Genomic DNA, 14,431 nt, shown 5'->3' with positions numbered 1-14,431 from the left:
AGCCTTGATGGATGAGCCGCTCAATTTATTTCTTAAAAGAAAAAGTTCTTTATCTTAAAGCTAGAGCCACATGTATTACTCAAATCCAGATGACTAGATGAATTCTTTATTGAAATGACAATGAAAGTAATTATATTGCTAATTGTCAACTTAAAAAAAAAAACTCCTTTGGCAATCCAGACACACTGGCATGAGCAACAAGGATAATGAACATTTTTATAATCAACGTCCCTTGAAACTCTCCAACTGAAGCATCATTGAAATGCCATTTTGGTGTGATTACTCAATAATAAAGCGTGGGTTTTTGAGACATATAAGGTAGTGTAAGGACAAATGTACCTTTAACTCATAGATTTAAAATGAGGAAAAACTTTTCAGTTGTTTAGAGGGCTTTTTGTCTCCTTTTCGACATTCCTTATTTGTATGAAAGAAGGCATAGTTATTCTGGCTAGCTAATTTCATATGAAAACAATAGGAAAGGGTGAGGTTTATCATTATGGCCTGTTTTCACATATAAGGCAACAATGGAATTTTAATCAGAATATAAGTAAGTATGGTGAAAAGAATGATTAATATATACTAAGAAGGATATTGAACAAAAGAGCTACTATTTTATAAAATCTTCCCTCTTTTTATTCTTTCCACTTTCATTTCAAATATTAAAAAGGAAATGGAAAAATAGGGTGAAGATTATAAATTATTCATTTTATTTGAATACATTTGTCAGTCTTTCATGCTTGATATACTTTTTTTTTCTAGAATGTAAGCCTACACAATACATTAACCACAGTGTTTAAAAAGAACATTTGTGAAAAAACCAAGGTAAGGGTATTTTTGTTTTGTCTTTCTGGTACAAATTCAGATTTCCCATTTGAAGTTATGTCCATTTCTACTTCTGGATTTGGTACATACATGTAGTACTTAGAATGTAATTGTTTATGAACTAATTCTGGACTTCATTTGTTCTAACTGTGGATGATTTCTAAGCTTTGAACATAGGTACTTTTAGTTCACTTTAAATAACAAAATCTTATTATATTTTCAGAGAAAATAATTTAAAGGCAATGCTGTTTTTATAGAATGAAAGGAAGTATAAACTAGTAATTTCACATTTAAAACCTAAGGCTTACTGCAACCTTTAGTGTTTCAAATGTTTTCTTATCAGTTATAAAAACCTTAAATATGCAATTTTCCTCTATGTAATTTTCTCTTTAAAGATCAAAACCTGACTTTATCTCCTTTTTCCATGTTATAGAAAGTTAAGGGATTGACTTCAATTTCCTTTTCTTAATATCTATCTTGGTGGTCATAATATTTATTCATACTTTTCCTCCTTTATAGATCAGAAATTATTCTGTATTATGTATTTCAAAATCTCTCTGTCTTTTCTAAGGGCAGATTTTGTTAATTTGCATTTTTATGGGAACTATGATTTGAACTTGTTCTTGACCCATTCTATGAAAAATAGGTAACTCACATTGTAATCTTATAAAAGAAAGTTGATAAATTGATTCATAGTTTATTTACTATTGAAAAATTCAGTGGCTAATAGAAACCTCTTGCTACCCTAAAGTGCATCAGAACTAGGGCTGGGGTTGAACTAAGCCAGGGCATCGCCTCTGCTCTTTCCTCACATCTCATTTAATGTGTAGTCAGGAAGGCCTTTGTTGGCAAATGAAACTGCCTTCTCTCGTGGAAGCCCTGGTTTGCTCTCGTGAGGTCTCCGAGCTCTGTTATTTTATTGATACCCAAGAGGGTAGAGCAGTGGATTGGGAGTCAAGCAACCTGGTTTCTTCTCTTATCTGTCGCCTCTACTGCTAGGAATTTGGGCAACTCCCCCCACCCCCCAGTCTCACTCTGTCTAAATGTCTGTATTTTTGAAATGGAAATGCTAGGCTCGTAAAGCATTTTCTATATTGAAAACACAATGTCTGTGACTCTGTAAGAGTCTTATCTGCAGTTCTTCTGGGCATCTTGAAAAATAACAAAAGAATCTCTGCAAGCTGCTATGGAGTCCTCCTGACTGGCTAGACCTAAAGATTAATCTTTTGGATGATGCCAGTGATTGTAATGCACTTAGCCTAATTAGGTGGTCAGCTTCTAAGGAGACAAATGCCATGAAAAGCTTTAATGGTGGCAAGTATCTATGATTCAGAGAATTTCATTCAATTGTCCTTGAAGCATCAGAATCTTCTCTAATTGCTCTATTAATCTAGTTTAGTCCTATTACTTCATGTAATGATTGACTAAAACTTGCTTTAAAATAGAGCTAATTGAAAGTTTACAAAAATGTATTCTTCCACTGAAGCTCTGTGTGAAAGCAAAACCCACTCTTACATTCAATTTCCTTATATTTGACATGCTAATCATGAATGATCATATCTTAAATGTTAATTTTTGAAATCTCACTTTGGTGATAATATGGAGGATGATATAGAAGCCAACCTGAATGGAGTCAATGATCAGACAGCAGGTAAATTCTATTATAGGGAGAGAAGTGTTAAAACGTTGAAAGAAGGCATGGATGATGGGATTGATAAGAAAGGGATATGTGGAAAAGTTAAAGCAGAATGGCCAAAGTGGATCTAACATGAGAGAAGCATGACATCTGCAATGACTTTCTGATATATTGGGCTTGGAAGATATGATGGATTCTTGTGTTCCAAACAGAGATTTAAGATAAGAAGTATATACTTCGGCTTATAAGTATACACTTAGAAGATATGATATATGCCAGTTTCCAAATAAATGTTTCCAGTAATCTCTATCCTGACTAGTAACCATTTCCTTGCACTTCTTTATAATGTTACATTTACGTGAGAATCACTCAATAACATAGTTTCATAATACTAAAATTTTGCTGTCTTTAAAGTCTTTTTTAAAATTGAAGTATAGTTGATTTACAATGTTGTGTTAGTTTCAAGTATACAGCAAAGTGATTCAGTTTTACATATATATATATACACACACACACACACACACACACACACACACACACACATTTTTCAGTTTATTTTCCATTATAGGTTATTATAAGATATTGAATATAGTTTCCTGTGTTGTACAGTAAATCCCTGTTGCTTCTCTATTTTATGTATAGTAGTTTGTATCTATTAATCCCATGCTCCTAGTATATCTCTCCTCCTCCCTTTCCCCTTTGGTAACCGTAAGTTTATTTTCTATGTCTGTGAGTCGATTTCTGTTTTATATATAGATTCATTTGTATTATTTTTTAGATTCTACATATAAATGATATCGTACAATATTTGTTTTTTTCTGACTTACTTCACTTAGTATGATATTCTTTAGGTCCATCCATGTTGCTGCAGATGGCAATATTTCATTCTTTTTTATGGCTGAGTAAATTTCCATTGTTGTGTGTGTGTATATACACCACTTTTTTATAGTCTATTGAAGAACGCTGTGTTTGACCTGTAGAGGATCTCATCACATGGATTCTAGAGTCGGTATACCTGTGTCTCCATGTCTCTTTTCTGTGATGTTATTAGCAGTGACCTTTAATGCATAGATCTATTAATTCATTGAGGGCTACACACAGTCATGCTCCAATTCTATCATTTCTATTTTTACTTATTAATTTAATACTCTTATAGAAAGGCACTATTTGGTTATGCAGTGGAAAATTCAAATTGGAAAGGTAAGATAAATGCCTGAGCCTGCCCCCCGCCTTTTATTTATTTATTTATTTTTGGCTGTGCCGCACGGCATGTAGGATCTTAGTTCCCTGACCAGGGATCGAACCAGCTTCCCCTGCTTTGGAAGTGTGGAGTCTTAACCACTGGACTGCCAGGGAAGTCCTGAGCCTGCCCTTTTATGTACTCATTTTCAAGGTAATTAATTGGTTTCCTATCATCCTTCAATATTAATCAATTAGTTTTTAAATATATTATTATAAATAAATGCCTTTCTCATCATCGACGAGTAAGAGCCTCTTCAAATTGGCTCTTGAAAACGTCAACGTGGGAATTAGAAAAGCTTGTTGCAACTGGATTGCATTCCATAACTATGTAGTTAACAAAATAGAGTAGAAATGAGGTTTCCAATAGCATGAGTTCATATAGATATTTCCAATTCAAATGTAGGCCTACAGATTTTTTAACTTAACTCTTCATTATTAAAGCTATATTTCATTTCCTCCATTCTAAAAATCCTCATTCTCAATATCACAAGTGATAGAGTTAGAATAACTCGTAATTTACTCATTTGCTTTGTACATTAGACATACGATAATCTCAGAATAACAATACTAATACTACCACCTCCAATATAATTAACAAGAATAGTTAAAAGTATCCTTTTCATAAAAGTCCTCCTCACTTACTCCACAGTTTAAAAATATCTGAGCACATAGCTATTCAAATAATACTCTCTACATTTTAACCTTTATTTAGTCTTACTTAGACCTACAAATATCCATAGGTTTTAATGCTGCCCGCTAGTCCTTACGGTGATGTTTTGTAGTTATTTTAGTAGTCTGAAGTGTAATGTTTAGTAAATTCCTCAGGAAGGGCTCATGGGAGCAATATTTCCTGAGTTATTACATATGATAACAGTTTGGGCCTTTATAGTTGAAATCAGTTTTGCTAGGTATAAAACCCTAATTTTTTCCCCCCTTGCATACCTTAAATATGTTACTGTATTTTCTTTTGGGTTAAAACATTACTATCAAAAAGACTGATGATAAATTAATTTCTTCCTCTTATAGGTCAATTTCTTTTTTGTGCCTAATGTCAAAAGTCTTTTTTTCTTTTTTGTTTGAAGCCCAGTATTTCTTGTCATTGGTCATTTTGAGACTATACTTTCATGAATGTGATATTCTTTTTCAATATGTAATTTTAACTCTTCTTTATATAAGAAAATTTTCCTGAATTGAAATTTTTAGTATTTCTCTTTCTTTTTCCCTTACTCTTCCTCCATCCCTTGGGCTGCCCTTGATGTTTGTTGGATCTTCTGTCTTGGACTTCCTTTGCTATCTTCAATATTTCTCACTTTGCAATTATTATTTTTTAAAAATCTCTTCTTTCATTTACCTCTGGTTTTTAAATTTTTTCACTGTTTTACCTTCTATTTTTCCTAAGATGTTACCTATTGTGTTTTTGTTTGCTTGTGTTTCTCTAATTCATTCTTTGTTTCTGAAAAGATGGTTTCTTTTATTTCTGTTTTTTTTTTCCTGAGGTCTATAAATATGCTTGAGGGCTTTTTTTCATGCTTAAAAAATTTTTTTTATGTCTTAAGTAATTTTTAATGTGTTTAGCTCATTTTGAACTAGCAGGTTATAGTTCATCTATACAGTATTTTGGGGGGCATTTTTCACATAAAAACTTTGCACGGAATTTGACCTCAATACTTTTTTTGTTTCCTATTTTGATGTGAAATTATTTTTTTTTTTCCTGAACTTTTAGTAGGAGTTCTGGTTCTGAGAGATTTTCTAAACTTCTCTAAATTCCTTCTTCTCTTGTTTTCATCTAACACCGGAACTATAGAAACTTGCTTTCTAAGATTTCCTGGTTTTGTTTCTTCCTCACTTTTATCTGAAACTTTTTTCCCCTTCATTTCTGTTTTAATTGTCCTGTTCAGTTTTGATTCCACTGCAGACAGTTTTTCCTCAGCCTAGGAGACCTAACTGCTCTAACCTTTTCAGATTATCTTATTGTGGGCCCCTCAACTCGCCTCATATTGGATTTGGCAAAAACACTATCAGTTTTGGTAGTTGTTTTCAAATTGCACTACTGTTGTTTCTGCATATTTTGAGGTTCTCCTTTTTTTTTTAGTTCTGTCATACACCTTGTTGCTTTTCTGTGCTTTCTCATGCACAGATGCTGATATGAGTCTTGTGGTCATTTGTGGTTCATCCTCAATCAATTATATTTTGAAGTTTACAGGGATACCTTGCCACCTCGACTTGCTGTAAATATTGCTTATGAGTTTTTGGATATACTATCTAGTGTTTTGTATGCTTTACCATCTAGTTGCTCTCTCTGTGTTTATGAGAATCAAAAGCTATATTGCTATAGCCATCCTCCCACAATCTCCTCTTCCTCCCTTTTTTTGATGACACAACATAGTGGTTAAGAGTACTGACTCTGGAATCAAACTACCTGGGTTAAAATCCCAGGTAACAATACCACTTACAAGCATTGTTACCTTGGCACACCCCTGGACTCTAAAATTGTGATAATAATACAATTTATCTTAAAGGGTTATTATAAGATTACATGAACTAATATTTTTAATGCACTTATAATGATTCCAGGTATGTGATGACTGCAATGTATGTGTTTGTTAAATAAATTTCAGTTTTAATGTATATTAGTCATTTAAAAATTCAATTAATATATTGTTCAAGACATAGAAAAGTACTATCAATGCCATTTCTTTATTACCTAATTAAAAATTGTAATTCATACTCTAGTTCATTTGATCCATAGCATTGTTTAGAATAAGGAAGAGACCACTGAGTCAATGAATGGTCAGGTGAATAAAGTAAAGTGCTAACAATTAAAACATAAAGAGTTATATAGTATAATGAATTTTAAATAATAAGTTTACCATGATGTCCTAGCAACAAAGACCTACTTAGGTTACTGACGCTTTAAGTATTATTCAAGAAAATAATTGTTAATCTTCCTAAAGTTATTTAGGTATTAACTTGAAGGATAAGACAATGAATAGTCAGGATATCTTCAGTCTTCCTTGATTCATGTGTCATCTGCCAAATTTAAATAGCTCCCTAACAATTTCATCCTTCATATCACAATACAGAAAATGCAACCAGCTGTTGCCTATTTCCAATGACCCACAGAAAATGGTTGTAATTTGTAATAGGAGCAATTTAGGTTTGATATAAGGAAGAACTTTAAGAATGCAAAAGAAGTTCATGAATGTGTAATTTAGGAAATGAGACTGTAGACTCCCCTTATGTTGGCCTATTAAAAAAATAGGATAGTTATTAAAGGATATATTGGGATGGTTCTTTGATAAGACCATTTATTTTAAAAAATAATACTAATAACAATAAAATAATACCAGAGGGCTATTATCCATTAAGAAATAATAATATTATTAATAATTATTTTAAAATATGCAAAGGTTAAATAATTATGAAGAACTAGGAAAAAATAAGTATTCTATAAAAGCTCATAGAAGACTATCAAGGTGACATTTGGAAAAGAATATATAAAATATTTTTAAAAAGAGACTAGCTTTATAAGCATGTAAATTTAGAGGAACAAGAGCAAGCCAGTTACTTTAACAAGGACCATAAATGCCTTGTTAGAGAAAAGCATGGTGAATCAATCAGAGTTAGCATACTGGCTAATATGTTGTCTTTTAATTGGTTTCTCCATTATTGGCCTATCAAGGTTAATTTTGTGTGTGTTTCGACTTACCACAGGTTATTGGTTTGTCTCCTCATCCACAGCAGAGTTCAAAATGAGCACAGATTCCCCACAGAGCAAGTGCTATGAACAATGCAGCAGATCATCTGCCTCTGGATTTTCTTTCTACTGTCAGGTGTGTTGCTCAACATGAGGCCAAGAGTGTGGGCTATTTACACTGAGAATAGACAGCACTGAAAGCTAAAATATTAGCACGTGGTATGAGTATAAGTCAGTTCTCACTGTGGTTGCAACTGGTCCTCTTCTGCATGATATGCTGCCTTCAAGCTCATGATAAAGAGGTCATTTTCTTTTATTCTCGTTTAAGTCTTTTCCCCTCATTTTATTTTCCAAATGCCAAATTTACAATTACAACCAAGATAAACCTGCTGACTTAGGTGGCTTACAATTCCAGAACATGTCCCATGGCACAGACAATTAAAGAATAATTAATATACATAAAACAGACCAGTGAAAATTGGCAAGTAATTCCAGTTCACAAAATTGCTAATTTTAAATATTTTTTCTGAATTGGCCATCATGTTGAGAGCAATGGGGCAGTTGCACCAGGCCATATCTACAAACTCTAACTTTATATTTTCACAGTCAACCCTGCTACCATTATATTATGTGATTGCATACTTTTGACTGATAATATTGATGAAATTGTGGCACGAGCTTTGCCAATGTGAGACTTACACATTTGAGTGAATAATGAAAAATTGAATCAATGACTTGCCAAGTGTCAGAATATTTTTACCACATCTATATTTTGAAATACGTCTTATATTTTAGATGTGTGGAACACTTTATATTTCATCGTCAGTAGTTGATTTGGGTCACATTTTGCATGTGACTTAATTCAAAATGATGCAACAGACTCAGAAGCTTTCTTATTGTCCTGCAAAGCCAGTCTAATTAAATTTTATGTCTCTTATTATTAGCATTCATGACCAGTTCTAAGTTTCAGATTAGAAAATTAAGCAATACCATTTGATACTAATATTATGGCAATTGTTTTTTTGAAATGTTCTCATTCTATAAAATATACATATTATTTTTTGTAACTTAATGTCCATTGTTTGAATTAAAATAAATCCTTGCATTTCCTATTGAGCGCCAGGGAGTGAATAATACTTTTATTGTTTTCTATTGAAGGTAATTATTCAATTGGTTTCCTAGTCTTTTCTTCTTATAATTAATTATCAAAAGATTAATACTTGAGAACTTGTCATATCACTTTCACAACATGCTTTAGCAAGAAATATAGTGTACAACTCAATATCAAAAAAACAAAAAACCCAAATAAAAATTGGCAGAAGACCTGAATAGACATTTTTCTAAAGAAAACATATAGATGAAAAGATGCTCAACATTGCTAATCATCAGGGAAGTGCAAATCAAAACCACAATGAGATATCACCTTACACCTGTCAGAATGGCTATCATCAAAAAGAATACAAATAACAAATGTTGGCAAGGATGTGGAGAAAAGGGAACTTTGGACACCATTTGTGGGACTGTAAATTGGTGCAGCCACCGTGGAAAACCATATGAAGTTTTCTCAAGAAATTAAAAATAGAGCTACTATATGACCCCACAATTCCACTCCTGGGGATATATTTGAAAAAAGCTAAAACACTAATTCGAAAAGATACATGCATCCCAATGTTCCTAGCAGCATTATTTACAACTGCTAAGATATGGAAGCAACTTAAGTGTCCATCAACAGATGAATGGATAAAGAAGAAGTGGCATATATATATATATATATATATATATATATACATATATACATATATATATATATATGTATATATATATATATACACATACACACACATAATGGAATACTACTCAGCAATAAAAGAGAAAAATTTTTTCCATTTGCAGCAACATAGATGTACTTGGAGGGCAATATGCTAAGTGAAATAAGTCAGACAGAGAAAGACAAATACTGTATGTTATCACTTATATGTGGGATCTAAAAAATAAAACAAATGAATGGATATAAAAAATAAATAAAACATCTTGGGTGTTCCACAGGGTGGCTGCGGAGTCCTGGGATGAGAAACACCTGCATGCAGAGGGTGACAGAGACCCCACTTTCCAGGCTTGTCCGTAAAGAGTTTGGCTTTGCCACCTGTCTAGCAACCCCCAACACCTTGCACCACCCAACCCCCTTGCCTCAGGAGTCCTGCCAAGTGTGGGAACGGGCTCTGGCCCAAAGGCTTTGAGTGACTCCTCAAACCAGAGTTGGGGAGTGAACTGTGCATTTGCAGCTGCAAATCTATAGCCTTCATGGAGGCTGAAGGGGCAGCACCGTGGACTTCTGCCATGTGGCTGAAAGGGTCTTTGTGCTCTGGCCAGGTGTCAGACCTGAGCCTCTGAGGTGGGAGAGCCGAGTTCAGGACACTGGTCCACCAGAGACCTCCTGACCCCCGTAATATCAATTGGTGAGAGCTCTCCCAGAGATCTCTGTCTCAACACTAAGACCCAGCTCCACTCAACAACCAGTAAGCTACAGTGCTGGACACCCCATGCCAAACAACTAGCAAGACAGGAACACAACCCCACCCATTAGCAGAGAGGCTGCCTAAAATCATACTAAGTTCACAGACACCCCAAAACACACCACTGGCTGCAGTCCTGCCGACCAGAAAGACAAGATCCAGCCTCATCCACCAGAACACAGGCACTAGTCCCCTCCACCAGGAGGCCTACGCAAGCCACTGAACCAAGCTTGCCCACCAGGGGAAGACACCAAAAATAACGGGAACTACGAACCTGCGGCCTGCAAAAAAGAGACCACAAACACAGTAAGTTAAGCAAAACGAGAAGACAGAGAAATACGCAGCAGATGAAGGAGCAAGGTAAAAACCCACTAGACCAAACAAATGAAGAGGAAATAGGCAGTCTACCTAAAAAAGAATTCAGAGTAATGATAGTAGAGACGATTCAAAATCTTGGAAATAGAATGGAGAAAATACAAGAAAAATTTAACAAGGACCTAGAAGAACTAAAGAGCAAACAAACAATGATGAACAACACAATAAATGAAATTAAAAATTCTCTTAAAGGAATCAATAGCAGAATAACTGAGGCAGAAGAACGGATAAGTGACCTGGAAGATAAAATAGTGGAAACAAGTACCACAGAGCAGAATAAATAAAAAAGAATGAAAAGAATTGAGGACAGTCTCAGAGACCACTGAGACAACATTAAACACACCAACATTCGAATTATAGGGGTCCCAGAAGAAAAAGAGAAAAAGAAAGGGATTGAGAAAATATTTGAAGAGATTATAGTTGAAAACTTCCCTAACATGGGAAAGGAAATAGTCAATCAAGTGCAGGGAGCACAGAGAGTCCCATACAGGATAAATCCAAGGAGAAACATGCCAAGACACATATTAATCAAACTATCAAAAATTAAATACAAAGAAAAAAATATTAAAAGCAGCAAGGGAAAAGCAACAAATAACATACAAGGAATCCCCATAAGGTTAACAGCTGATCTTTCAGCAGAAACTCTGCAAACCAGAAGGGAGTGGTAGGACATATTTAAAGTGATGAAATGGGGAAAAAAAGCCTACAACAATGATTACTCTACCCAGCAAGGATCTCATTCAGATTCGATGGAGAAATTAAAAGCTTTACAAACAAGCAAAAGCTAAAAGAATTCAGCACCACCAAACCAGCTTTACAACAAATGCTAAAGGAACTTCTCTAGGCAGGAAACACAAGAGAAGGAAAAGACCTACAATAACAAACCCAAAACAATTAAGAAAATGGTAATAGGAACATACATATCGATAATTACCTAAAACGTAAATGGATTAAATGCTCCAACCAAAAGACATAGACTGGCTGAATGGATACAAAAACAAGACCCATATATATGCTGTCTACAAGAGACCCACATCAGACCCAGGGACACATACAGACTGAAAGTGTTATACAGCAGCAACTAACACAACAATGTAAAACAATTATACTGCAATAAAGATGTTAAAAAAAAAAAAAGAAAAGAAAGGAGATTATATTTTTGGTGTAAATAAATAAATAAATAAAAATGAGACATACGAAGTCTATGTAGAAGTAAAAACAGTGTTCTAATATTATGCAAAAAAAAGTCTGACCATAAAATTTTGTATTTACTGTGATGGTAACCATGTAAACATGCATACAAAAATGCTATAAGGGAATATGTAAAAAATGAAAAATAGTTGTAATAGTGGGGTATGAGTGTTCTGCATTTATTTTCTAGACTTTAAAAACATTGCTTTACTTCTTCTATAGTTGAAAAGTAAATTTATTAAAATGTAGGAAAACCAAAAAGAAATAGAATGTATCAGAAAATTATTTGCTAAGAAGACTATTTGCTGTGTGAGTATATGTGTTTGTATATACACTCAAATATACAGTTTACATATTCACACAATTTCAAAGGGAAAATAATTATATCCTTCATAGCAAGTTGTAATTTATATGGTCATAAATAATAATAATAAAACAACAAAGTACTGTAAATTTAATATATTAGGAATTCAATTAAATTTCTTTTGTGTAGCAAAACAACTTTAGGAATGTTTTGGTATGAAGCTAAGATATGGTTGATAGGAAGTTGGTGGATAGAGAGTTGGTTCAATATAATTTATTAGACAGCTTTGAAATGGTGAGACAAGAGCTCCATATTACTTCCAGGAAAAAGTTTACAGATGGTTAAGATCTTTGCAGTTTCCTAGCACACCCACTCACTGCTGTCCCTACACCTTTTGGTATGTGTTTTAAAAGGCATTATTTTCCTTTGATAATTTCTTTTCTCTGGCCATTGTCCCAGGCCTCAATTCATCTGGAACGACCCTTTCTGTTTTGAGCAGAGATACAATCTTCCCAGGCAGTGATCTAGTGAATGAGAATTCAGTGTCAATTCACCCCTTCTAACTCGCTTACCTGGACCTTAAGATGACCGCTTAACCATCATTCAAAGTTTATTATCATCTTCAGTTTCTTCTTCGTTGAAATTACATGTACTAGAATAACTAGTGTCAGAGCAAAAGTCACGTTCCTGGCAACTTACTATGTGCTAGGCTCAGTGCCATTAGCTTTACCTACTGTATTTCTCAAGACTCTTTCAAATGCAAGTTTGATATTTAACTTAGGCAAGAATGAAGGAAAGTTATTGGCTTGCTAAACAAAAGAGTCCATGTATGAATTCAGACAAAGCTGGATTCCAGGGCTCAAACACTGATATTGGTAATATTAATTTTAATTTTCATTCTTTTTTTTGGTTTCATTCTACAGGAAGTCTCCTTCTCCATAGTTAGGAAAAGGGATGCCTACAGCCACAGATGCAGATCCTCCTGGTGGCTACTGGTAGGTAAATATAATTATACATATGCATGTAAATATGTGTGTAATATAACATTATATGTCTCAATTCATTTGATACTCATAACAACCCTTATGAAGCAGATGCTATTTTTTTTTTAATTATTATTTATTTATTTTTGGCTGTGTTGGGTCTTTGTTTCTGTGCAAGGGCTTTCTCTAGTCGCGGCAAGCGGGGACCACTCTTCATCGCGGTGCGTGGGCCTCTCATTATCGCGGCCTCTCTTGTTGCAGAGCACAGGCTCCAGACGCGCAGGCTCAGTAGTTGTGGCTCACGGGCCTAGTTGCTCCGCGGCATGTGGGATCTTCCCAGACCAGGGCTCGAACCCATGTCCCCTGCATTGGCAAGCGGACTCTCAACCCCTGCTCCACCAGGGAAGCCCAGATGCTATTTTTTAAATATCAATTTTGGTTTTGATGAACTGGAACACAGAGAAGTTTAAGGAACTGTCTCAAGGTCACACAGCTCCACAGTGGTGGACCCAGGTTCCCAATACAAAAAGTCTTACATTAGAAATGATGCTCTTTACCACTCCACTGTACTGTTTGACCAGTGTCCATATATCAATAGAAGTACAGTGAAAGTCTGTGATGGCTCAGCATTATTTATGTCCTGTGCCAGAACTGATCACTGTATGGTTGGATCTTAAAATCATGCTGCTTGAAAGACACCAGGTAAATAGAGTTTGTATTGTGTAAACTTTACATAGAATTCTAAAAAATGGAAATTGATCTAGAGTTACAAAGTAGATCAGTAGTTGTCTGGGGCTGGGTGGCATGAGAGATGGATAGGAAAGGGGAAGAAAAAAACTTGGAGGAAAAATTTCTGTATCTTGAATTTGGTGGCACTTTTAAAAGAATATGTATATTGGTCACATTTAACAAGGTTTAATATTTAAATGTGTACAGTTTATTGTATACGAATTATGCCTCAGTACATTTGTTAAAAAAGAAATACATGTGTGTGAGAAAACAACAGCGTTATAAGCAGTAGGAAATTGCAACGAATAATGGTGAGAAAAAAAAAAAGAATAAACAGTAAAAAAAGAGAGGAAGTTGGGAATTCCCTGGCTGTCCAGTGGTTAAGACTCACCACTTTCACTGCTGATGGTGCGGGTTCGATCCCTGGCTGGGGAACTAAGATCCTGCAAGCCACGCATTGCAGCCAAAAAAAAAAAAAAAAAAAAAGAGGGAGAGAGCAAGAAAACTGATCAGCCACCAAAAAGAGAAAAAAAACATTTTTGAAATGAAAAACATTCCACTTAATACATAATATAGATTTGTAGAATTTATATAGGGATCTTCCATTGTCAATAATTTATAGGCATCTTTTTTTTCTACATTAGCTTAGATATTAATTTGGTTGTTTTGACAAAATAATAAAACAATTTGAAAAATTTCTAACTTACTGTTCAAGGCACCAACATGTTAGTGGGTTATTGGAGTTAGGTCATAATAGATGGCTATATTCCCTTGGCCTAGTATAATCATTCTCTAGTTCATATTGAGAGGAATAAATTGTAACATAGATAAAACCATGAGTCCAGCAGAGAACACAGTGTATCCAGCTCATAAATTTGTACACACATAAGACAGTATTATAGTTGTAAAATATGTATAGTGGCTCCACCTTTTCTCAGA

The 14,431-nt window shown here is 34.4% G+C and overlaps 1 long non-coding RNA gene across 1 annotated transcript in view; it reads left to right on the top strand.

Annotated features, from left to right (window-relative positions):
• Positions 1 to 7,428: 7,428 nt before the first annotated feature.
• LOC130708278 (uncharacterized) overlaps positions 7,429 to 14,431 on the top strand; it is a 54,660-nt gene continuing 47,657 nt past the window's right edge. The window contains exons 1-2 of the long non-coding RNA XR_009008462.1: positions 7,429 to 7,533; positions 12,704 to 12,775. This is a non-coding gene — a long non-coding RNA (uncharacterized LOC130708278). The remainder of the gene's footprint in view (positions 7,534 to 12,703; positions 12,776 to 14,431) is intronic.

The sequence above is a fragment of the Balaenoptera acutorostrata genome, chromosome 5 (genome assembly GCF_949987535.1).
Source record: "Balaenoptera acutorostrata chromosome 5, mBalAcu1.1, whole genome shotgun sequence".
Taxonomy (NCBI): Eukaryota; Metazoa; Chordata; class Mammalia; order Artiodactyla; family Balaenopteridae; genus Balaenoptera; species Balaenoptera acutorostrata.
This window is presented reverse-complemented; position numbering and strand designations above follow the sequence as displayed.